At 45.2% G+C, this 26,601-nt stretch overlaps 1 protein-coding gene across 1 annotated transcript in view; it reads left to right on the top strand.

The window, feature by feature from the left end:
* Positions 1–519: 519 nt before the first annotated feature.
* Positions 520–26,601, top strand: part of GPD2 (glycerol-3-phosphate dehydrogenase 2) — a 117,807-nt gene continuing 91,725 nt past the window's right edge. Inside the window, exon 1 of the mRNA XM_038751001.1 lies at positions 520–599. The gene's annotated coding sequence lies outside the window, so the exon portion shown is untranslated. The remainder of the gene's footprint in view (positions 600–26,601) is intronic.

Here is a 26,601-nt window from a genome sequence, read left to right on the forward strand (position 1 = left end):
GCTCCCCAGCGCGCGCGCGAGACGGGCTCCCGGCTCCGCCCCCTGGGCGCCCATTGGCCGGCGCAGCTGTCACTCAGGTCCGGCCCCACCCTCTCACGAGCGAGGGTCCCCTGGCTCCGCCCCCTTGGCGCCCATTGGCCGGCGCAGCTTGTCACTCAGGGCCGGCCCCACCCGCGCGCGGGAGGCGGGCTCCTGGCTCCGCCCCCTTTGCTCTCATTGGCCGGCACAGCTGTCACTCAGAGCCGGCAGGCTCCCCGCGCGCGCCTGATGGGCTTCTGGCTCCGCCCCCCGAGCGCCCATTGGCCGTCCGGGCTGTCACTCAGAGCCCGCCGGCCCTTGCTCCCGCCCCCGGCTTCCGGGTTGGTCGACGGGGCCGCTCCGTGAGGCGGCGGCTCCTCCTCCTTCTCCTCAGCCGGTCGTCCCCTCCCATCCCCTCCCGGCCGGGAAGAATCCGCTTCCCATCCCATCCCATCCCATCCCATCCCATCCCTTCCCATCCCTTTTCCCTCCCTGTTCCCTCCCCGCCAGCCGGAGGATCGGGAGCGTCCGTCCGTCCGTCCATCCGTCCGTCCCGGGCCCGCGGCGGGGCCCGCCAGGAGGTGGGTGCCTCTCTCGGCGCCGCGGACCCCGACAAATCCACTCCCCCCCCCCCCCCGATCGGAACTTTTATTTCTATTTATCTATAGCGATCGAACTATCTATAGGCGTCTTACAACGGTGCTTGGCACGTAGTGAGCGCTTAACCGTCGCCGTCATCATTCTAGCCGCCCCTCCCCCGGGGGTGATGGGGAGGCCGTGGGTGTGGGTGTGATGGATAATCACCATAGTAATAATCACGGGGTTTGATGAGCGCTTACTATGTGCTAAGCACTGGGGTAGATACGGGTAATCAAGTTGACCCACTTTATATATATATATATATGTATATATATATAATAGTAATTATGGTATTTGTTAAGTGCTTACTACGTATATATATACACAACCCCCCCCCCCCCGCCCCCCTGGAGGTGATGGAGAAGGCGTTGGTGTGGGTGGTGGATAATCATAATAATAATAATGATGCTTTTGCTAAGCGCTTACTATGTGCTAAGCACTGGGGTAAATACAGGTAATCAGGCTGATCTACTTTTATATGTATGTATATATATATATATATATATATATATGTATATATATACATACACCCCCAACCCTCCCCACCCCGAGGTGATGGAGAAGGCGTTGGTGTGGGTGATGGATAATCATCATAATAATAATGATGGTTTTGCTAAGCGCTTACTATGTGCTAAGCACTGGGGTAGATACGGGTAATCAGGCTGATCCACTTTTATATGTATATATATATATATATATATATATATATATATATATATATATATATATATACACCCCCAACCCTCCCCACCCCGAGGTGATGGAGAAGGCGTTGGTGTGGGTGGTGGATAATCATAATAATAATAATGATGATTTTGCTAAGCGCTTACTATGTGTTAAGCACTGGGGTAGATGCAGGTAATCAAGTTGACCCACTTTTATATATATATACATATATATATATATATATATATATACCCCCTAACCCCCGCCCCCCCTGGAGGTGATGGAGAAGGCGTTGGTGTGGGTGATGGATAATCATCATAATAATAATGATGGTGTTTGCTGAGCGCTTACTATGTGCTAAGCACTGGGGTAGATACAGGTAATCAAGTTGAACAACTATATATGTATATATATGTGTGTACATATATATACATATATATATGTATATATGTATGTATATATATGTGTGTGTGTGTGTGTGTGTGTATATATGTATATATATATATATATATCATGTATATATACACCCCCAACCCCCGCCCCCCCTGGAGGTGATGGAGAAGGCGTTGGTGTGGGTGATGGATAATCATCATAATAATAATGATGGTGTTTGCTGAGCGCTTACTATGTGGTAAGCACTGGGGTAGATACAGGTAATCAAGTTGACCCACTTTTATATATATATATATGTATATATATATATGCACCCCCGCCCCCCCCTGGAGGTGATGGAGATGGCATTGGTGTGGGTGATAGATAATCATAATAATAATAATAATGATGGTGTTTGCTAAGCGCTTACTATGTGCTAAGCACTGGGGTAGATACAGGTAATCAAGTTGACCCACTTTTATACGTATATGTATATATACCCCCCCACCCCCCCCCGGAGGTGATGGGGAGAGTGTTGGTGTGGGTGATGGATAATTAATAATAATAACAATTATGGTATTTGTTAAACGCTTGCTATGTGGTAAGCACTGGGGAAGATGCAGGTAATCAGGTTGGCCCAATTTTATATTTATATATATATATACACACACACCCCCACCCTCGGAGGTGATGGGGAGGGCATTGGTGTGGGTGATGGATAATCATAACAATAATGATGGTGTTTGCTAAGCGCTTACTATGTGCTAAGCCCCGGGGTAGATACAGGTAATCAGGGCGATCCACTTTTATACACCCCCCCCACACACACACATACACCCCCCCCCCCCACACCCCGGTGGTGGGGAGAGTGTTGGTGTGGGTGATGGATAATTCATAATCATAGTAATTATGGTATTTGTTAAGTGCTTACTATGTGCTAAGCACTGGAGTAAATGCAGGTAATCAGGTTGATCCACTATATATATGGTATATATATACACATACACATCCCCATCCCCCCTGGAGGTGATGGGGAGTGCATTGGTGTGGGTGATGGATAATCATAATAATAATGACAGTATTTGCTAAGCTCTTACTATATGCCAAGCACTGAGGTATTTACAGGTAATCAGGTTGGCCCCCCTATATATATATATATATATAATTATACCTCCTGGGAGGTTATGGGGAGGGCATTGGTGTGGGTGACGGATAATATAATGATGGCATTTGTTAAGCGCTTACTATTTGCCAAGCTCTTTTCTGAGCACTGGAGTAGGTACAGGTAATCAGATTGGCCCACGTGAGGCTCCCCCTCTTAATCCCCATGTTACAGATGAGGGAACTAAGATTCAGAGAAGTGAAGTGGCTTGCCCCAGGTCACACAGATGGATGTCTTAGCCTCCCAATCTGTCTGTATTTATTGAGCGCCCTCTGCGTGCAGAGCGTTCTACTGTGCTGCCAGGTGAAAGAGCACAGAACTGGGGAGGGAGGAGGAGGACTTTGCATCTTAATATAATAATAATATAGTAATAATGATAATAAGACTGGTATTTGTTAAGAGTTTAGTAAGCGCTGGGGTGGTTACAAGCAAATCGAGTTGGTCACAGTCCCCGTCCCACATGGGGCTCACAGTCTCAATCCCTATTTGACAGAGGAGGAAACTGAGGCCCAGAGAAGTCAAGTGACTTGCCCAAGGTCACACAGCAGATGACGTGGCAGAGCTGGGATTAGCACTCACAGCCTTCTGAATCCCAAGCCCATGCTGTATCCACTACGTCATGCTGCTTAAGATTCTTCTGGGGACCTGATGTTTATTCCAAGTGGCCTGTCACTTATCATCATCATCAATCGTATTTATTGAGCGCTTACTATGTGCAGAGCACTGTACTAAGCACTTGGGAAGTACAAATTGGCAACATATAGAGACAGTCCCTACCCAGCAGTGGGCTCACAGTCTAAAAGATATATATATATATCTTATATATTATATATTATATGATAAGGGGGAAGGCGCTTGTGTCTTGAGACAGTTTAGGGTGGAAGGATGGAAGAGAGGTTTGGAGAATCGCGTTGGGGCCAAAGCTTGATCGGGTGATATTAATCCTCCGAGGAAACAGTGTCTGTTGACGGGAAACTTTGTAAAGATCTCATCAGTACAGTGCTCTGCACACAGTAAGCGCTCAATAAATACGATTGAATGAATGAATCTCCCCAAGTGTAACAAAAATTGCTTACACAAGGTGTTTTGAGGAGAGTAATGAGCACATTTCAAAACTTATCTATGGGGCCTTTCTTCAAGGGTTTTAGAGCAATTTATCCACTCCAAATCTCTCTGTATGTTGCTAGTTGGACCCACTGTACATTTAGATACAGTGCTTGGCACATAGTAAGCGCTTAACAAATACCATTATTATTATTATTATAAAGAGAAAGTGACACTCAACTGGTGAGTGCTGGCATTGTAGATACATTTTGGGGGCACCCAATGGATAGACCAAGCCACCACCCCCGAAATTGAAAAAGAGGGAAGAAATGGCTTTGGAGCCGACACAAATTATCCATTCCTCTTAGGAGCGATGGTATTTTCACTTATTCAAATTCCCTCTTACAGCATATCATTTTGAGACACCTGAGGAATATTTGCTAATGAAAGGTTCAAGTTTCTTCTGAATAGAACGGATCAGGAGATGTTAGTTTATTTAACATTGCTAAGAACTATCATTTTTGTCCCTCACAAAAACCCAGTCAAGCACGCAGTTCTCAATTACTGAGAACCAGTGGCTGGGTAAGGATCTCAGGGGCACTCAGTACCCTGGACCAAGATATGAAGTGTACTTTCAGGGCAACGTATAAGTGACTGTACATTTTCCTGTGTAGACAAGTTTGAAGGCAAAAAATAAAGCACTTCCTTTTTCTATTTGCACAGTTAAGAACAGCTCTAATCACTCCTGGTGCAGGCATGTCCTTCGAGTTAATGAACCCAGGTTATCTCACACCTGAACTTTTTCTGCCACTCTTCAACTTCTGGGAAGTGTCCTAGCTGGAAGTCATTTATGACTAGTTACTGGTCTATACATATATATAGATGGGAAACTTTATCAGTGATGTGGTGCCTCATTCATTTAGTATGCCTAAAAACTTCTGATTTAATGCATTGTAAAAATTGAGTTAATTTTTGCTGAAAAGAAATCCATGCTTTGAAATTTTGAATAGATTCTTTTACTTTGGTTGCACTATATGTTGTCTGATTAGGCAAATCAGATTTAAAAAGTCCCTTCCTCCAACCTCCTTCCCTCCTCTCCTCCCACCCCTCATTGTCCCCATTGTCTTCTTTGGACTGAAAGCTTGGGTACATTTGGGTAACTGATTAAAAAGCCAGAATGTCGGTTGCCTGGCAGCTTCTTATATCTGTTTTGGATCCTGAAACTTTAACATCTTTTTTGTACTATTAAAAAGCTGGTTTGACTTAAATTGTGTGTAATAGTAAACATTTCGCCCTCAAGCCAGGTGTCCGAAAGAAAAGCTGAGAGCATTGAGACATTTATCTGGATCCCATTGTGCTTTTACTTAAGTTGCCAATATTATCCAGATTATTACCCCATTTTTTGGCTTGCATTTTTGCCGTGGAGATGTGTCCTATGAGACACTCGCAACCTGAATACTTCTGTCTGAACCGTCCAAATTCCCTCTGGGCTTTGAGCTTCAGTACATGTTATTACAACAGTCTTAAGAAATGTGGGGTCTTGGACCCATGATTAACTTCAAAGCAAAAAAATCAAATGCTTGTTTTAGTGAGGTTATGAGATAAACATCTGAAGTAAATTGATATACAAACAGTTTTCAGAGCTCTGCCAGTGAATTCCTGACAAATTAAGGGGAGATGTGTAAGGGAGGTAGAGAAACACTGCAGCACAGGTGATGGCAGGAGGGTTTGGAAATTGGGGAAGCATCATGGCAGAGATGACTGGAGAAGTCAACCAGCAGCATGGGGTGGGAGGGAACCAGTAATAGTGGTGGAAATCTTGGCCAGAGGCCTAAGGGATTTGAGAGGCAGTCAGTCATATTTATTGAGCACTTACTGTGTGCTGATAGAGCACTGTCCTATGAGCTTGGGAGAGTACAGCATAACAGAGTTGGTAGACACATTCCCTGCCCACAATGAGCTTATGGTCTAGAGGTGGAGACAGACATTAATATAAATAAATACATTACAGATGTGTATGTAAGTGCTGTGCGGTTGTGGAGGGTGGTGGATAAAGGGAGCAAATCAGGGCAACAGAGAAAGGAGTGGGAGCAGAGGAAATGAGGGCTTAGGGAAGTCCCCCTGGAGAGATGTACTTTCAATAGTGCTCTGAAGGTGGGGAGATTGTCTATCGGATATGAAAAGGGAAGGCCTTCCTGGCCAGAGGCAGGACATGGGCGAGAAGTCGGTGGGTAGATAGATGAGATTGAGGTACAGTGAGTAGGCTGGCATTAGAGGAGTGAAGTTTTGCGGGCTGGATTGTGAAATAGGAAAGCAGCGAGGTGAGATAGGAAGGGCAAGCTGGTGGAATGCTTTAGAGCCGATAATAATAATGCATTTATTAAGCGCTTACTATGTGCAAAGCACTGTTCTAAGCTCTGGGGAGGTTACAAGGTGATCAGGTTGTCCCACAGGGGGCTCACAGTCTTAATCCCCATTTTACAGATGAGGTAACTGAGGCCCAGAGAAGTTAAGTGACTTGCCCAAAGTCACACAGCTGACATTTGGCAGAGCTGGGATTTGAACCCCTGACCTCTGACTCCGAAGCGCATGCTCTTTCCACTGAACCACGCTGCTTTCCCGATGAAGCCTAACCAATGGAAGAAGGGACAGGAAGTCTGGTAGAAGACAGCTGAGTTGAACCTGACTTGCTGGCCCAGCTATTGAGAGATTCTGAGGCTTTTCTCTCAGTTTTCCATTGTTATACCACTCCCTTGTCAATTCTCCTCAAAGCTTCTCAGGACTGACTCTCCCCAGCCCTCAGCAGTAGGATTCTGATTAGTCAGAGATGCCTGTGCACTATACATGCAGGTATTTCTGAAAACAAGCAACTTCCTTGTATTAATGGAGCACAGTAAACATTCTTAATAATTAAAATGGAACAATATCAGGAAGCAGAGTGGGTTTATGTCCATTAGAGGTCTTACTCCCATTTGGGTAAGAGGTAGCTCATTTTTTTTCTTCAAGTGAAATGTCAGAGTGATATTTGGTACGTATTTTGGGCCACCTCAACTAGCTGGTTTGGGCATCATTTTCAGAGTGAGGGCCAGTTGAGAGGCCTGGATAATTGAGAGAAATTAGGAAGCAGTTGTTCAGGTGTGACTGTGAAGCAATTGGAAGTTGTGTTTCGCAAGATAGATTTGTTTAGAAGCAAATAACATCGCATCAGTGGATTGGATGACTATAGAAATGAAATTTCCATCCATATGAGACATTTTTAGATAGCTCTAATGGTTCACCAACTGGCTATCATGGTGGGAGTGAGCTCAGCGTGTTCCCAGGCTCCCAGAATGACTTGTGAGCAAAAGTACTAGTGTCATACCTCCTTATTGTGAGTTGGAGGCCTCTCCCTACACATCACAGGGATGTGTGAGGATAAAATGAGATGATGGATATGAAAGGGCTGTGGAAACATAAAAGCACTATTCAAAAAATGAGTTATTCTTATGTTTCCCGAAAGAAATACTTTTTAGGCATTTGTTTACTGTCCAGTTGTCAGGATGACTTTTACATTTCTGTCTTGGTTGATGGTATCTGAAAGATCTACCCCAGCACATAGTACAGTGCGTGGCACGTAGTAAGTGCTTAACAAATACCATTTAAAAAAAAAAAAAGGTCCTCTTACTTCCACCAGGCTCCACTGCTTCCTAATGTTGGAGGGATGATGGAATCTCCCCAACTGATGAGCCTCAGCCCTGCCACTTCCAATGGTTAATAATAATAATAATAATGGTATTTGTTGAGAGCTTGCTATGTGCCAAGCACTGTTCTAAGCGCTGGGGTAAGATAACAAGGTAATCACGTTGTCCCTCTTGGGGCTCACACAGTCTTAATCCCCATTCTACAGATGAGGTCACTGAGGTACAGAGAAGTTAAGTGACTTGCCCAAAGTCACGCAGCTGATAGGTGGCAGAGCCGGGATTAGAACCCACGAACTTGTCCTTCCCGAGCGCTTAGTCCAGTGCTCTGCACACAGTAAGCGCTCAATAAATACAATTGAATGAATGAATGAATATATTAGTGTTCATCCCCTCATCTTACCTCCTTCCCTTCCCCACAGCACCTGTATATATGTGTGTATGTTTGAACATATTTATTACTCTATTTATTTATTTTACCTGTACATATCTATTCTATTTATTTTATTTTGTTTATTTTATTTATTTTGTTTGTTTATTTTGTTTATTTTATTTTATTTATCTCCCCCTTTTAGACTGTGAGCCCACTGTTGGGTAGGGACTGTCTCTCTATGTTGCCAATTTGTACTTCCCAAGCGCTTAGTACAGTGCTCTGCACATAGTAAGCGCTCAATAAATACGATTGATGTTGATGATGATGATGATGACCTCAAAGTAATGGATTTGAATTGCCCCCAGAGCAGCAACACATGCTGATAGGTGGTGGTATTTGTTAAGCGCTTGCTATGTGCCATGCACTGTACTATATGCTGGGGTAGACACACCATAATTGGGTCAGACAAAGTCCCTGTCCCACATGGGTGCTTACAGCCTACGGTACTATAGCAGTGCTTCTGTTGAAGTAATTTTCCCCCTTAACATGAAGGACTATTTTTTGTGGATTCCGACTTTGTCCTTTGATATACATGTGATTCGGGTTTTCTTTTGCTTATTTTACGTGGACTTTTTTGCTGAAATTCTTAGGTGCTCCGTTTCTTCCAAGATTGAGTTTGTACTCTGTTCCCATTTTTCAGTTGAACACATGCGGGCTGTTTCAAAATCAGGTTTCTCATTCACCCTGAATACCTAAGTCTTGTGTTAAGCAATGGAATTTAAATTCCTCTTTTTATTTAGGTCAGTAGATGGTTGTATTCAGTCACTCATTCCACCAAGATGTACTAGTAGAGAGTCAATTTTCCTGTTCTAGAACTGGATGAATGTGCTCCTGATTTTGTTTTGCGTGGAATCAAGTAATGTTTTCTAGTTATTTTCAAGTATGCTGCAAATATCTGTATACAACAGAATTGTTGTTAGTACTATACCTTATTGTGGCAGCTATTGGAAGCTCCTTGAGGACAGAAACCATGCCTAATTTAAACTTTATAAACCTCCATTATGCTGAACTCCCTGTGGGCACTCAATAAATAGTCTGTTGATATAGGGCGATGCCTTTTTCTCTCTACTGAAACCCTTTATGGAAAAAGATTCAGCTTTATCCCACCAACCATGGAAATTGTTCCCTGAAAAAGTAGCTGCTGGCCCCTGGCCAGTATTGGAGCTGGTTGGCACAAAATCTCAAAGTGGGTCCTTCCTCCTGGTGATTGAGGGCTACCTTTGAGTTGAGTGGGCTGCTCATGAAGTCTACAGGAGCTGGGGTTTTCATGGCAAGTTCCCCTTGCTTCATATCAAGATTATCATACTTTTGGCAGATTGTCGTGGCGTTAATGCTTGTCAGAATTCCCAAGTGACTATTTAATCACAGGTTTGAAATTAGTCTTGGGCAGAACCCAGATTCATATATACAAACATGGTTAAGTTAACACACTTTCCACCACTAGCCAAGCCGTTCATTCATTCAATCATATTTATTGAGCACTTACTGTGTGCAGAGCACTGTACTAAGTGTTTGGAAAGTACAGTTCAGCAGCAGAGAGACAATCCCTGCCCGCAATGGGCTCACAGTCTAGAAGGGGGGAGATAGGCATCAAAACAAGTAAACGGGCATCAATAGCATCAATATAAATAAGTAGAATTATAGATATGTACACATCATTAATATAAATAAGTAAAATTATAGATTACATATATTCACAAGTGCTGTGGGGGGCAGGGGGTAGAGCAGAGGGATCAAGTTGGAGCAATGGGGAGGGGAAGGGATGGGGAGCAGAGGAAAAGAGGGGCTTAGTTTGGGAAGGCCTCCTGGAGGAGGTGAGCCTTCATTAGGGCTTTGAAAGGGGGAAGTGTGATTGTTTGGCGGATTTGAGGAGGGAGGGCATTCCAGGCCAGAGGTAGGATGTGGTCCCGGGGTCGATGAGAATGAGGCACAATGAGAAGGTTAGCAGAAGAGGAGCGGAGTATGTGGGCTGGGATGGAGAAGGAGAGAAGGGAGGTGAGGTAAGAAGGGGCGAGGTGATGGAGAGCTTTGAAGCCAATAGTGAGGAGCTTTTGTTTGATACAGAAGTTGATAGGCAACCGCCGGAGATTTTTGAGGAGGGGGGTGACATGCCCTGAACATTTCTGTAGAAACATAACCCGGGCAGCGGAGTGAAGTATAGACTGAAGGCTGAAGTGGGGATAGACAGGAGGTTGGGAGATCAGAAAGGATGCTGAAGCAGTAATCTAGTCGGGATAGGATGAGTGAAGCCATGTACACAAACAGAATGTGGACCTGTTGGTGGTGGATCTTTAGAACAGTCAGGCTCATTTGCCCATGGTCCTGAGGAGCAGGCATAGGATGGTGGCATATAAAATCAGCCTAGATAATTCCCAAATTTCACTTTAGTCATTGACTGTGAGCAAAACTGAGTTGTTTGATTTTTTTTCCTCTTTCAGTCCATGCCCATCCTCTGAGGAGATGAGTTGATGACTGGGAATGAATGTCTTAAAATTAAACCAGACCCCATAAAATCTCTTTGAGAAAACACTTCCCCCCAAGGTGCCGTATTCCTCTCATTGGTTTGCAGCTGAATCTTCTCCACTCAGGATTTATCTTCAGAAGGGCTTGTGTACGTAGGTTGCCTGGCTTAGGGGAAAGAGCATGGGCTTGAGAATCAGAGGTCATGGGTTCTAATCCAGGCTCCACCACTTGTCAGCTGTGTTACTTTGGGCAAGTCACTTAACTTCTCTGTGCCTCAGTTACCTCATCTGTAAAATGGGGAATAAGACTGTGAGTCCCATGTGGGATAACCTGATTACCTTGTTTCTACCCCAGTGCTTAGAACTGTGCTTGGCACATAGTAAGCATGTAACAAATACCATTATTATTATCATTAACAAGGGATTCAATATTAAGCACTTAGTACAGTGTTCTGCACACAGTAAGTGCTCAATAAATACTATTGAATGAATATTTGTTTTCTCTCCCTCCCCCTCAGACTGTGAGCCCCAAATGGGACAGGAACTGTGCCTGACCTGATTATCCTGTATCTCCATCAGCACTTAGTAAGCAATTAACAAATACCGCAATTATTATTATTAGTTTGTGCCAGGAATTCTGGGAGTGGAGGAAGGGTGGGCAGACCTACTTCTGCCAGTAGAACTCCCCTGATGAGCCCATTGCCAGCTGGGTTGGGGGCAAGTACTCTAGTAGGGATGGGTTGTAATCCCTTGAATGGATACAAACCACAGTTCTCAGCAGCATTTCTCCCCCCCTGTTACCAAGGGGAGATTATCAGTCAAGTAACAGCAATATGAGAAAACGGCAGGACAGTACAGGAGGGGATACAGATTGCGAGCACAATCTCCATGGCTTGGCTTTTGAGGCAAACTTGTGTTAGAAGAAATAATTTTCTTAAAACTGTGTTGAAAGAACACCTTCTTGACAGCACTCTTTGGAATCCGTTATGGTGATATTCAAAATATTTAATACAAAGTTAATTCCAGATTTGGTTACCTAGTGGAAAGAATGTGGAAGTCAGGTGAGCTGGACTGTAATTGGGACTCTGCCACTTACCTGCTCCGTGACCCTGGACAAGTCACTTAATTTCTTTGGACCTCAGTTTCCTCATCTGTAAAATGTGGATTAAGTACCTGTTTTTTCTACCATTTAGATTGAGAGCCCATTGTGGGATAGGGACTGTGTCTGATCTGATTATAATATATCTGTTCCAACACAAAGTATGGTTCCTGCTACATAGTGTTTAACAATCAGTCAATCATTCATTCATTCATTCATTCAGTCGTATTTATTGAACATTTACTGTGTGCAGAGCACCATACTAAGCACTTGGGAGAGTACAGTGTAACAGAATTGATCGAAACATTCTCTGCCCACAACAAGTTTACAGTCTAGAGGATGAAAATACCACAGTTATTATTGTTATTATTAGGTCTGGGATAAATGCAAAACTTCCTGCTTCATTGAAGTTCTGGGGTGTGGAGAAACAGTTCCTGATTTCAGGATGTGTCTTTATTGAGAGATTAGGTTTCTGTGAAAAACTTCTAAGGAACCGAGGCAGCAGTGTTTGCTTTTTTATATAGTCCAGAGGTGACCCAAGTTTAGGCTGCTAACACTAGCTCTCTGGTCTTCTCCATGTCTTTGTTAGATAGCTGAGGCTTATTCTGAAAGCAGTTTCATACTGTCTCTGATCCAAGATAAATACCAAGAAGTCCTACTTGGGATGGAGGACAGGAAACCTTTGGGTGTGGGTTGAAAGCATGTCCTTAGTGTAGGTTAACATCAGAAACCTTTGATGGGGCTTGTAGGGGAATGTTATTAATTCAGCCAAGTAGCAGCATATAAACAAACCAACTCCTCATGATTGGAAGCTGATGGAAAGGGAGAGAGTATGTCGACTTCAAATGACTCATGTTAGAAGGGAATTTTAAAGAAAACGGCTCCAGAGAGTCACCTGAAGTTTGCACTTTTCTTCATTATTTTTATTTGTATTTGTTTAGCGCTTACTCTGTGTCAAGTCTGTTCTAAGTGTTTTTGCACTTTCGATTGTGGTAAACCATCAGATTTGTCATTTCTTTATAAATGTCTGTCTCCCCTTCTAGACGATAAGCAAGTTGTGGGCAGGGAACATGTATACCAACTCTGTTATGTTTTACTCTCCCAAGGACTTAATTCAGTGCTCTGCACACAGTAAGTGCTCAATAAATACGATTGATTCTGCTAGGGGGACTATTTGGGTGAGGGATAGGTCCTAGGTCAAAAGCCCTAGACACCAAACCCCTCTCTCACTCCCATGAGCCTCCAAGACTGTGTCTGCTGGGCTAGAGTGGAGCTCAGCCCACACTGTGGACCACCCCCTTCTCCTCAACACGCTATCTGACCTTGGCTTCACAGACTCCGTCCTCTCCTGGTTCTCCTCTTATCTCTCCGGTCGTTCTTTCTCAGTCTCTTTTGCAGGCTCCTCCTCCCCCTCCCATCCCCTTACTGTGGGGGTTCCCCAAGGTTCAGTGCTTGGTCCCCTTCTGTTCTCAATCTACACTCACTCCCTTGGTGACCTCATTCGCTCCCACGGCTTCAACTATCATCTCTACGCTGATGACACCCAGATCTACATCTCTGCCCCTGCTCTCTCCCCCTCCCTCCAGGCTCGCATCTCCTCCTGCCTTCAGGACATCTCCATCTGGATGTCCGCCCGCCACCTAAAGCTCAACATGTCGAAGACTGAGCTCCTTGTCTTCCCTCCCAAACCTTGTCCTCTCCCTGACTTTCCCATCTCTGTTGACGGCACTACCATCCTTCCCGTCTCACAAGCCCGCAACCTTGGTGTCATCCTCGACTCCGCTCTCTCATTCACCCCTCACATCCAAGCCGTCACCAAAACCTGCCGGTCTCAGCTCCGCAACATTGCCAAGATCCGCCCTTTCCTCTCCATCCAAACTGCTACCCTGCTCATTCAAGCTCTCATCCTATCCCGTCTGGACTACTGCACCAGCCTTCTCTCTGATCTCCCATCCTCGTGTCTCTCTCCACTTCAATCCATACTTCATGCTGCTGCCCGGATTATCTTTGTCCAGAAACGCGCTGGGCATATTACTCCCCTCCTCAAAAATCTCCAGTGGCTACCAATCAATCTGCGCATCAGGCAGAAACTCCTCACCCTGGGCTTCAAGGCTCTCCATCACCTCGCCCCCTCCTACCTCACCTCCCTTCTCTCCTTCTACTGCCCAGCCCGCAACCTCCGCTCCTCCACCGCTAATCTCCTCACTGTACCTCGTTCTCGCCTGTCCCGCCATCGACCCCCGGCCCACGTCATCCCCCGGGCCTGGAATGCCCTCCCTCTGCCCCTCCGCCAAGCTAGCTCTCTTCCTCCCTTCAAGGCCCTGCTGAGAGCTCACCTCCTCCAGGAGGCCTTCCCAGACTGAGCCCCTTCCCTCCTCTCCCCCTCGTCCCCCTCTCCATCCCCCCATCTTACCTCCTTCCCTTCCCCACAGCACCTGTATATATGTATATATGGTTGTACATATTTATTCTCTATTTATTTATTTATTTATTTATTTATTTTACTTGTACATTTCTATCCTATTTATTTTATTTTGTTGGTATGTTTGGTTCTGTTCTCTGTCTCCCCCTTTTAGACCGTGAGCCCACTGTTGGGTAGGGACTGTCTCTATGTGTTGCCAATTTGTACTTCCCAAGCACTTAGTACAGTGCTCTGCACATAGTAAGCGCTCAATAAATACGATTGATTGATTGATTGATGTAATTCCTTTCCTTTGTGGGGATTGGAACGTTTTGTGGTTTGGAGGAATTACATCTACTAGACTGTGAGCCCGTTGTTGGGTAGGGACCGTCTCTATATGTTGCCAACTTGTACTTCCCAAGTGCTTAGTACAGTGTTCTGCCCACAGTTAGCGCTCAATAAATACGATTGAATGAATGAATAGTAAATAACCTCAAAACCTTCTGTTTTGAGCAGGTTAGATATGGGATTTTTTTAGCTTGCACTGTGTGCGAAGCACTGTGTTCATTCAGTTGTATTTATTGAGCACTTACTGTGTGCCGAGCACTGTACTAAGCACTTAGGAAGTACAGGTTGGCAACATATAGAGACGGTCCCTACCCAACACTGGTCTCACAGTCTAGAAGGGGGAGACAGAGAACAAAACAAAACATATTAACAAAATAAAATAAGTAGAATAAATATGTGCAAATAAAATTAATAAATGAGTAATAAATACGTACAAACATATATACATATTTATAGGTGCTTTGGGGAGAGGAAGGAGGTAAGGTTGGGGGGAGGGGGAGGAGGAGCAGGGGGAGAGGAAGGAGGGGACTCAGTCTGGGAAGGCCTCATGGAGGAGGTGAGCTCTCATTAGGGCCTTGAAGGGAGGAAGAGAGCTAGCTTGGCGGATGTGCAGAGGGAGGGCATTCCAGGCCCGGGGGATGACATGGGCTGGGGGTCGACAGCAGGATGGGCGAGAACGAGGCACGGTGAGGAGATTAGCGGCAGAGGAGTGGAGGGTGCGGGCTGGGCTGTAGAAGGAGAGAAGGGTGGTGAGGTAGGAGGGGGCGAGGTGATGGACAGCCTTGAAGCCCAGGGTGAGGGGTTTTTGTCTGATGTGTAGGTTGATTGGTAGCCACTGGAGATTTTTGAGGAGGGGAGTAACATGCCCAGAGCGTTTCTGGACAAAGACGATCCAGGCAGCGGCGTGAAGTATGGATTGAAGTGGGGAGAGACACGAGGATGGGAGATCAGGGAGGGGGCTGATGCAGTAGTCCAGACGGGATAGGATGAGAGCTTGAACGAGCAGCATAGCGGTTTGGATGGAGAGGAAAGGGTGGATCTTGGCGATGTTGCGGAGGTGAGACCGGCAGGTTTTGGTGACGGATTGGATGTGAGGGGTGAACGAGAGAGCGGAGTCGAGGACGACACCAAGGTTGCGGGCTTGTGAGACGGGAAGGTTGGTAGTGCCGTCTACAGTGATGGGAAAGTCAGGGAGAGGGCAGGGTTTGGGAAGGAAGACAAGGAGTTCAGTCTTGGACATGTTGAGTTTTAGATGGCGGGCAGACATCCAGATGAAGGTGTCCTGAAGGCAGGAGGAGACATGAGCCTGAAGGGAGGGAGGGAGAGAGAGCAGGGGCAGAGATGTAGATTTGGGTGTCATCAGCGTAGAGATGATAGTTGAAGCCATGGGAGCGAATGAGTTCACCAAGGGAGTGAGTGTAGATCGAGAATAGAAGGGGACCAAGAACTGACCCTTGAGGAACCCCTACAGTAAGGGGATGGGAGGGGGAGGAGGAGCCCGCAAAAGAGACTGAGAATGAATGGCTGGTGTTAAATGATGATGATGATGATGGTATTTGTTAAGCGCTTACTATGTGCAAAGCACTTTTATAAGCGCTGGGGAAGATACAGGGTTATCAGGTTTGCCCACATGGGGCTCACAGTCTTAGTCCCCATTTTACAGATGAGGGAACTGAGGCCCAGAGAAGTTAAGTGACTTGCCCAAAGTCACACAGCTGACAAGTGGCAGAGCTGGGATTCGAACCCATGACCTCTGACTCCAAAGCCCATGATCTTTCCACTAAGCCACAGCTGCTTTTCAAATGCTTTTAAATGCTGGGGTAAATGGGAAATAAAACAGTTCAGACAGGGCCCCCGTCCCACGAAGGTCCCACTGTGTAATAAACTTTGGATCATGAGTGCCAACTCTGTTGTACTGTCACATGGATTTAGTACAGAGTAAATACTCAATAAATACTATTGATTGAAAGGGCTCCCAGTCTAAGTGGGGGAAGACAGATACATGGTAAAGAGATTGGGTCAGTTTTGAACCATTTTCTGTTTGTTTGGGCTTCTGAAAGGGTTCCAGTTACGAGTACTTGGAGAGCACATGGCATTGAGTTTCGATAAATTTCACTTTTAAATGAGTCGGGTTTCAGAGAAGGCGGAGGTGGGGGAAGGGGGGAGAAAGCTTGATTGGAAAGAAAAGGGCCTTGTCCCGAGCTCTGAAAGTTGACACCCTTGAAGTTTGGATGGAGGCCATAAAGGGAATACTGATTGGTGGAAGTAATATCAGTGTAAGGAAATCCCCAACTCATTGCTTTTTAGCTCTTTGTACCCAGTTGGTCTTAGGGATGGCTCTGTGTTGGTAGGTATTTATGGTGTACTTTTATGTTTGTCTCATATGGTAGATGTTTACGTATTTGTGCTTGTTCACTCCTCTGTTAGATTGTAAATTCCTCGTGGGTCAGTAATGTGCTTTGGAGTTTTCCCCACGGCTCCTGGTTCAGTGCCCCTGCTTTCTGCCTTTATGTCACTTTACTTCTTACTAACCCCCTCTCTAGAAGGTGGGCAGGAGCCTGGAGAAAGCGGGAGAAATTACTAGAAGAGGGGCCAAGGGAGGAGGTTGGAACTGAATTTTGTGGGGATTGTGACTGGATTTCAGGTATCATCAGAAACAACAGTATTTGAACCCCTCGCCTCCCAATTCACCTGCCCCTCACGCCCAACCAAGCTTTCTGTTTTTGCCATCCCTCTGGGTTACCTTGGCACTTGTGAGTTGGTCTATTCATGTGTTGGTCATTCACTTGTACATAGTATTTCTCTCTTGTCTCACAGTGGTGATTTTGGAATTCTTCTTTCTCCTCCGTTAGAGTATAAACTCCTTGAAGCCCGGGATGGCATCTTCTGCTACTTTTGTCTGTTCCTAAGCACAAAGGTGCCTGGTTTATGCTGCTTACTGTGTGGCGAACCCTGAAGTGAACCCTTGGAGAGCAAACAAAAATAGTATGAAGTATGTGCCCTGCCTCTGAGCAGTGTACAATTTATTGCTGTTATCATTTGTACTAGTAATAATTGCTGTTTTTAAGCGCTTACTGTGTGCTGACATTGTACAAATGCTAGGGATAGATACAAGATAATTAAGTCAGACTGGAAATCATAGTCTTGGGGGAGGGAGATCAGGTATTTGACCCCCACTTTGCAGGTAAAAACAGATTGAGGCACAGAGAAGTGAAGTGGTTGGCCCAAAGTCACACAGCAGGCAAGTGACAGAGCTGGTTCTCTGGTGGGGAAAATAAGCAGGTGGAAATCGATGACTATATGCTGGATGGAAAGCTTGTGGGTAGATATGAATAATCAGAGAAGCTTATAGAATTGTTAAGGTGACCGAGGCGGTGGCTGACTAGAAGGGTGGGAAGATGAATCGGGGAAGGTCTCCTGGAGGTGGTGGTGTTTTAAAAGGACTTGGAAGGGAGGGATATTTGGCAAAATGGGTGGGAAAGAGTGCTTCAGGTAGGAAGTGAAATAGTCTGGAGTAGGCAGGCCCAAGAGTAAAAGACTGACAGAAGGTTTACATGGGTGAGTGTGAGCTGGGGTGGAATGGGAGAGCAGAGAAGCTAAGTACTCAGGGCATCAGCTGATAAAAGCCTTGAATCAATCAGTAGTATTTATTGAATGCCTAATGTGTGCAGAGCACTGCACTAAGTGCTTGGGAGAGTTCATTAGGGGTAAAAGATGATAAAGTGCTTAAGTACAGTGCTGTGCATGAGCAGGAGAATGCTCTGCATGAGCATAGAGAAGCAGCATGGCTCAGTGGAAAGAGCCTGGGCTTTGGAGTCAGAGGTCATGGGTTCAAATTCTGGCTCCGCCAGTTGTCAGCTGTGTGACTTTGGGCAAGTCACTTAACTTCTCTTTGCCTCAGTTACCACATCTGTAAAATGGGGATTAAGACTATGAGCCCCCCGTGGGACAACCTGAGCACCTTGTAACCTCCCCAGTGCTTAGAACAGTGCTTTGCACATAGTAAGTGCTTAATAAATGCCATCATTATTATTATTAAGCAACATGACCTAGTGGATAGAGCATGGGACTTGGAGTCAAAACCACCTGAATCTAATTCTGGCTCCGCCACTTATCAGCTGTATTGACCTTGGGCAAGTCACTTAATCCTCTGTGTCTCAGTTTCCTCATCTGTAAAATGGGGATTAAATCCTACTCCCTCCTACCTAGAGAGCGAGCCCCATGTGTTGGACAGGTACTGTCCAAACCGATAACCTTGTATCAGTGCTTAGAACAACGCTTGGCACAAAGTTAATGCTTAACAAATACCATAATTATTATTACTATGTGCAGAGCACTGTACTAAATACTGGGAGGGAATAAAGAGGTGGGAATAAGATATGGGCCCTGTTCCTTTTGAGGGTGGGTAGTGAAGGTGGTAATAGCAGTAGTAGTATTTACTGAGTGCCTACTTCATGCAAAACAGTCAATTAGGTGCTTGCGAAGTACAAATTAAGTGACCTGTTCCCTGCCTCCAAGGTGCTGTCACTCTAAGAGGGGCTGTTCTCACTCTAATGGGGAGGGGAAGGGGTTTAATCAATCAGTGTTATCTGTTGAGAGCCTTCTGAGTGCTAAGCACAGTGCTTGGAAGAATACAACAGAAGCAAGGATTTTGTGCTCTGGTTGGCATTTTAGAAAGATGGTCCATGCATTCCGTGATCTCCCATTCTGCTGGATGAATGAGAGTTGGTTGCAAGGCACTTGGCCTATGCAGTTGTGTTTTAATTTTTTTTCATATTAATATCTGTCTCCCCCTCTAATCTGTAAGATCGTTATATACAGGGAATGTGTCTGCCAACTCTGTCATATTGTACTGTCCTAAGTGCTTAGTACAGTGCTCTGCACTCTGTAAATACCATTGATTAATAGATATCCACCTGAACAGGTTTGCTGCTCCTTGCTTGTCCCCCTATCTCTCCCCAGGCAAAAGATGAATTCAAATGGGGTAGGCTAGGAGTTATCAGGATTCAAACCCATAGCTATAATTAATTGCTATCAATGTGCCATTTACTCCTATTAAATCTGCACTTTGCTGACTGAATCAGGGTGCTGCAGACAACATCGGGTTCTTCTAGCCAGGGGTTGGTGAGAATTGGTGAGAATTACCAGGGAACCTCTCGCTTATTGAGAAGCCACATGCAGTACTGTCCCCAGCAGAAGTACAAGATGTAAAGTTCAGGGGGTAATGACTTTTTTAAAAAATTCATGTAAAATCTGGGCAAAGAAGATTTTAAATAAACAGTTATGCTTCAGCCACCTTCCTCCTTTTCTTGCTGTGACTTAGTTTGAACCAGGAGTGACTCCCAGCCTGTGCTCTTTCCACTAGGCCATGCTGCTTCTGCTTCTCAGGAAACAGAGAAGTTAAATGACTTGCCCAAGGTCACGCAACGAGGAAGTGGCATAGCTGGCATGAGAACCTAGGCCATCTGACTCTTATGAATTCAGGCTTTTATTTTGATCAGTCCTCAGATGAATTTTTTAATTATTTCCTTTTGTCCTTCTCATTCCCAAGAGCAATTTTGACCCCTCTCTTCTGGTCTCCCCCTCCTTTCCCTGGTTCTTTCTCTCCTATTTCTTTAGAGCACATATTTGTGTATCAGTTCGTGGGAGCAGGACAAAAACAAACAAACTACTCTTCGTCATCTGGCCCCTCTCCCCAGTCAGATGCAGGGTGTGGGGGTGGGTCTCAACCCTGTTCCCAGGGGATTGAACGACGGATGTAGTTAAATGAAATAGAATTTCTTATGTCTCTTCCAGCATTTCATGTGAAAGAAATTTGAGTGGTAGTGTGTTTGGCTTTCATAAACTTCCTTTAGACTAGAGTTCCAAAACACCTTGTACCTTTTTTAGTTTGCTTATGCTTTATGGTTTTTAGCTTTTGGGCCTCTGTGTGAAAGGTGCATTAGGGAAACCCAAAGGAGCGATTTTTTTTTCATTCTCCCCATTTTTATATCCGCAATAGCAGAGGCCCTCTGTTCGTCCTGTCCTCTGCCAGGCCACAGAAGGTTGAATAACAGAGATGGGTGAAGAGAAGCAGCCTGGCCTAGTGGGTAGAGCACCACCTTGTGAGTCAGTAGGACCTGAGTTCTAATTCCAGCTTTGCCACTTATCTGCTGTGAGACCTTGGGAAAGTCACTTCACTTCTCTGGGCCTTAGTTACCTCATCTATAAAACTGGGATTAAGACTGCAAGCCCCATGTGGGACATGGATGGTGTCCAACCTGATTAGCTTGTATCTACCCCAGGGCATAGAACAGTGCCTAGCACTTAACATGGCTCAGTGGAAAGAGGCCGGGCTTTGGAGTCAGAGGTCATGGGTTCAAATCCCGGCTCTGCCACTTGTCAGCCGTGTGACTTTGGGCAAGTCACTTAACTTCTCTGTGCCTCAGTTCCCTCATTTGTAAAATGGAGATTGACTGAGCCCCCTGTGGGCAACCTGATCACCTTGTAACCTCCCCAGTGCTTAGAACAGTGCTTTGCACATAGTAAGCACTTAATAAATGCCATTATTATTATTATTATTTAAAGAAAAAAAATCAAAGCCCAACCTTCAGGCCAAGACCACGTTCCCGGTGGGCTAAGCCGAATCAGTCCTCAGAAGGAGGACTTGCAGAGCCTCGGTTTTGCCGTGACGCGTTCTCCATGGGCATTTTGGCAAGAATGCAATTAGGGGAACTTCTTCGGACCTGGGTAGGCTTGGTGTGCCACATATCTGGATGCAGCACACGCTCGTTCGTATGGGCACCAATTGGGAACAGAGTGTCCCTTAACGTGGAAAACTTCGTAAAAGCACAGTCCTCGCGTGGTGGGAGAACGGGGTGTACTTGGTTGGCGTTTTTAACACTACCAGAACTGGGCCAGCCCCAGCCCGGACTTCCCCTTGCTCACTGTCTCTTCTCTCACCACCCCTAGCCCCGGAAATATCTACTCTCTGCCACCCGCTCCAAACCCCCCGGATGCCTACTTGCCATTCCGGTTTAAAGGAATTTTTTTTTGTTTTTTGATCTGTGGTTCCTGGCCATAGTATGTTTTTGTGGCTCTTTGCCACCTCTGGTTGATACATTGCTCTACAGCCTGGAAAGCTTAAAATCATTTTATTTTCTCTCTGATGATGCACAACTTGACACAGGAAACAAGAGATTTTCTTTTTTTATTATTGTGGGAGTTACAGGAGCATGTAACTTATTTCTTTTAGTTCCATTTGTGTTGTGAACCCGAGAATGTGTATTAATCAGATAGCAAGCCACTTTTTCTGACATACTCTTCAAACCTTAATCTGTCACCTGTTGTGGCATTGCTACTCAAAGGGGAAAGAGCCTGTTTTCTATTCCCAGCTGCCTCTCTTGGAGAGTTGTTTTTATTGCACATTCAGAAGAATCTTTTCTACTCCAACACTTGAACAAATTCCACTTGGAATGTGTGCCAGGCCTTGAAAAGAAGAAATGAAAAGTCCGAAAGAGAGAAGCTGAGAAACTTCTCTCAAAATTGGCAGATTATCTCATTCAAGTGGGAGCAGGCGGGAAGGGGGGTTTGATATAATCTTATGGCTTTGCCCAATGTAGCCAAGAAGAACAAGAGTGGGAGGAAAGCTTTGCCCAATATCTCTGGATGGATGATTGGCTTATTTTTACTGTTTTTGGAAAGTGTTCACTGCTTCCCTTTGGGTTTTTTTCCGTAGTTTGCTAGAAAAATAAATTTTTCCTAATCCAAATTTGATTTTTTCTTTTTTCCTTCAGTTATGATAGCTACTTTTCAGATTTTTTTTTCCTTCGAAGACTTTACGCAGGGCACTGCCATCAGCTACCAGTTCATTTTTTAGTTACCGAACATTTTTGTTGTTCTCAGAGCTAGTTAGCCTGGGTTCTAATTCCGGCTCTGTCACTTGACTATTGTGTGACCTTGGGCAAGTCACTTAATTTACCGTACTTGTAAAATGGGGATTAAACCTTACTCCCTTCTGCTTAGACTATAAGCCCCATGTGGGACCATGTGGGACCATGCCCAATCTGATTAACTTGAATCTGCCCCAGTGCTTAGAACAGTGCTTGGGCATGGTAAGCACTTAAGAACTACCACTGTTGTTATTATGTGGCAGAATTGGGATCAGAACCCAATTTTAGAGAAGCAGCGTGGCTCAGTGGAAGGAGCACGGGCTTTGGAGTCCGAGGTCGTGGGTTCAAATCTCGGCTCTGCCGCTTGTCAGCTGTGTGACTTTGGGCAAGTCACGTAACTTCTCTGTGCCTCAGTTACCTCATCTGTAAAATGGGGATTAAGACTGGGAGCCCCCCATGGGACAACCTGATCACCTTGTAACCTCCACAGTGCTTAGGACAGTGCTTTGCACAAATTAAGTGCTTAATAAATGCCATTATTATTATTATCATTAGAACCCAGGTTCTCAGATTCCCGGGCCTGTGCTCTTTCCTCTAGGCCGTGATCTAAGGTACTTTTCTAGTGCAACAGGCTGTACAAGCACAGCTTATCCTGATCATTATAGCCATTACAATTAATATTTCAAATCGTTCCACCGGTTTTAACGATTGCCCCACCCTATTTCTGCATGTTGGTTTAAACAAGTCATAGTGCAGTTGGGTACCTGTAAGAGATACTGGGTAACACAGTGTGCAAAGCCCTGATATATTCAGAGGCCAGAGCTTCTGGATTTTGAACTTTAATTGTCCGTCTTAGTGGATGATTTCAGTTTATACTGTAACAGGGCTTTCTCCTCTTCTGAATTATGGAACTAGGGTCACTTAGTAACATGGAAATGCGCTCAAGGGTTAAGTGAATTCAGCCGTTTTCCTAAGACAATAATGGGGTAGTTGTGACCCATTGCCAAAGGACCAGAGAAGTTGAAGGGAGCCCAAGGATTTTGTGCTGTCTGTTCTCTCACAGAGTTTTCTTTGGAACTCCCCAGTAACTTGTGTCTCTTCCAAACCGTTGTTGGGTTTTCAGTATCCATTGTCCATTAGCCGCTTTTCATTCTGGAGAAGGCTTTTTTTATTAGAAGCTTTACAAATGAGATTTGTTTAAGGTTGGACAAGATGTGAGTGTCGTACCGTTTAGCAATCCAGTACAATCTGTGGGGGTAGTAGCATTCTAAGATTGTTTTGGGAGCAATCTTTCTACACCTCAAGGCTTCTTCAGATTTCACACATGCTAGATGTAGATTCGGCAAAAATACATTCTATGGAGGGAAAACATCAGATTTAAAAATAGGTTGATATATTCTGCATAACCTGAGACCGTGCATATACCTACAGTATATGCATTCTGATTTTAATTTGACTAATTTGTTTTTTTCCTTAAAAGTACGGCACCTCCACAGTTTTGCAGGGAATAATTATAGTTTTCTTCATTTCGGACTTCATGTAAGTCATAAAGAAGGTTTGATAATAAATGTATATGTTAATATAGTAGCTTAATTTACAATGAAAAGTGAGATGGTTCTTTGTTTTAAATAGTAAGTTATTGATCGTTTACATGGACAAAGCATAATCATCAATAACAATTGTGGTGTTTAAGTGCTCGTTTTTAGCCAAACACTGTACTAAGGGCTGGATAGATACAAGGTATTTGGGTCACAGTCCTGGTCCCACATGGAGCTCATAGATTAAGTAAGTGGGAGAATGGATACTGAATCCCAATTTGATAGATAAGGAAATTGAGGCACAGAGAAGTTGTGATTTGCCCAAGATCGCACAGAAGGCACGTGGCAGAGCCTGGATTCTAATCCAGGCCCTCTGACTCCCAAGCCCGAGGACATCAGGAGACCTGAGTTCTAGACCACCTTTGCTACTGTCTTGCCATATAATCTTGGGCAATTCACACTCTTTCCTCACCTGTGAAATGATGATAATCAATCAATCGTATTTACTGAGCGTTTACTGTGTGCAGAGCACTGTACTAAGTGCTTGGGGAGTACAAGGTGGCAACATATAGAGACAGTCCCTACCCAACAGTGGGCTCACAGTCCAGAATATGTGCTTGTGAACCCCACATGGAAATGACTGTGTCTGATATAACTTAACCAGTGTTTTTGCACGTAGTAAGCACTTAAATATGATAATTGCTGGAAGGAAGAGAGCTGGTTAGAATAGCTTCATGCCCAGCTGTTGCCTCAAAGTATTTTGGATAGTAGTTCTCCATTGCTCTGTAGTATCCTTCCTCTCCTCCCAGGATGCCCAACTGCACATTCAGGTTTGGGATGGAGCAGAGATAGTGAGGGTGGAGTTATGACAATTCTGCCTTGCACTCTACCCAGTTTACAGGGCACCCCACTTCGAAAGCCCACCTTTTTAAACGTTGAATCCCAGCATTCATTCATTCATTCATTCATTCAACCGTATTTATTGAGCGCTTACTGTGTGCAGAGCACTGTACTAAGCGCTTGGGAAGTACAAGTTGGCAACATATAGAGACGGTTCCTACCCAACAGTGGGCTCACAGTCTAGAGTGGGAGACAGACAACAAAACAAAACATGATAACAAAATAAAATAAATTGAATAGGAAATATGTACAAGTAAAATAGAGTAATAAATATGTACAAACATATATACAGGTGCTGTGGGGAGGGGAAGGAGGGGAAAAGGAAGGAGGGGGCTCAGTCTTGGAAGGCCTCCTGGAAGAAGTGAGCTCTCAGTAGGGCTTTGAAGGGAGGAAGAGAGCTAGCTTGGCAGATGTGCAGAGAGAGGGCATTCCAGGCCAGGGAGAGGACATGGGCCGGGGGTCAACAGCGGAACAGGCGAGAACGAGGCACAGTGAGGAGGTTAGCGTCGGAGGAGTGGAGGGTGCGGTCTGGGCTGTAGAAGGAAAGAAGGGAGGTGAGGTAGGAGGGGGCGAGGTGATGGATAGCCTTGAAGCCGAGAGTGAGGAGTTTTTTCCTGATGTGTAGGTTGATTGGTAGCCACTGGAGATTTTTGAGGAGGGGAGTAACATGCCCAGAGCATTTTTGCACAAAGACAATCTGGGCAGCAGCGTGAAGTATAGACTGAAGTGGGGAGAGACAGGAGGTTGGGAGATCAAAGAGGAGGCTGATGTAGTAATCTAGTCGGGATAGGATGAGAGATTCAATCAGCAGGGTAGTGGTTTGGATGGAGAGGAAAGGGCAGATCTTGATGATGTTGCGGAGGTGAGACCGGCAGGTTTTGATGATGGATTGGATGTGAGGGGTGAACGAGAGAGCGGAGTCGAGGACGACACCAAGGTTGCGGGCCTGTGAGACGGGAAGGTTGGTAGTGCAGTCAACAGTGATGGGAAAGTCAGGGAGAGGGCAGGGTTTGGGAGGGAAGATAAGGAATTCAGTCTTGGACATATTGAGTTTTAGATGGTGGGGAGACATCCAGATGGAGATGTCTTGAAGGCAGGAGGAGACATGAGCCGGAAGGGAGGGAGGGAGGGAGAGAGAGCAGGGGCAGAGATGTAGATTTGGGTGTCATCAGCGTAGAGATGATAGTTGAAGCCTTGGGAGCGAATGAGTTCACCAAGGGAGTGAGTGTAGATAGAGAACAGAAGGGGACCAAGAACTGACCCTTGAGGAACCCCTACAGCAAGGGGATGGGACGGGGAGGCGGAGCCCGCAAAAGAGACTGAGAATGAACGGCTGGAGAGATTAGAGGAGAACCAGGAGAGGACAGAGTCTGTGAAGCCAAGGTTGGATAGCGTGTTGAGGAGAAGGGCTGGTCCACAGTGTCGAAGGAAGCTAAGAGGTCGAAGAGGATGATTAGGGTAGATTAGGAGCCATTGGATTTGGCAAACAGGAGGTCATTGGTGACCTTTGAGAGGGCAGTTTCCGTGGAATGTAGGGAACGGAAGCCAGGTTGGAGGGACTCGAGGAGAGAGTTGGCGTTGAGGAATTCCAGCACCTAGTAGGGGCTTTTTTGATTGGCCCCTGACAGAAATTTTGTCACAGCAGTGGCAAAGGACTTCGTTAGTTACCTCGGCAAATCTAGGGTGGCAATCATGTATGGTGGCAAGCAAAGGTTTATGCCCTTACAATCATGAAGGGGAGAATCAAGGCTAGTTGCATGTGTTTGCTTATAGTTATGGATGTATGTGTAATTGTGAGTGTGTGTGTGTGTGTGTGCGTGTGTGCGTGCGTGCGTGCATGTGAGAGAGAGAAAGAGAGAGAGATGACAGGAAAAAAAAACCCTGCTGGGGAAGTTGCCTTGGATACGGCATATTTTAAAAAATTGAATAGCACATACTGTGTGGCAATTGAGCCTGGTGGATTTTTGTCAG

The sequence above is a fragment of the Tachyglossus aculeatus genome, chromosome 9 (genome assembly GCF_015852505.1).
Source record: "Tachyglossus aculeatus isolate mTacAcu1 chromosome 9, mTacAcu1.pri, whole genome shotgun sequence".
NCBI lineage: Eukaryota > Metazoa > Chordata > Mammalia > Monotremata > Tachyglossidae > Tachyglossus > Tachyglossus aculeatus.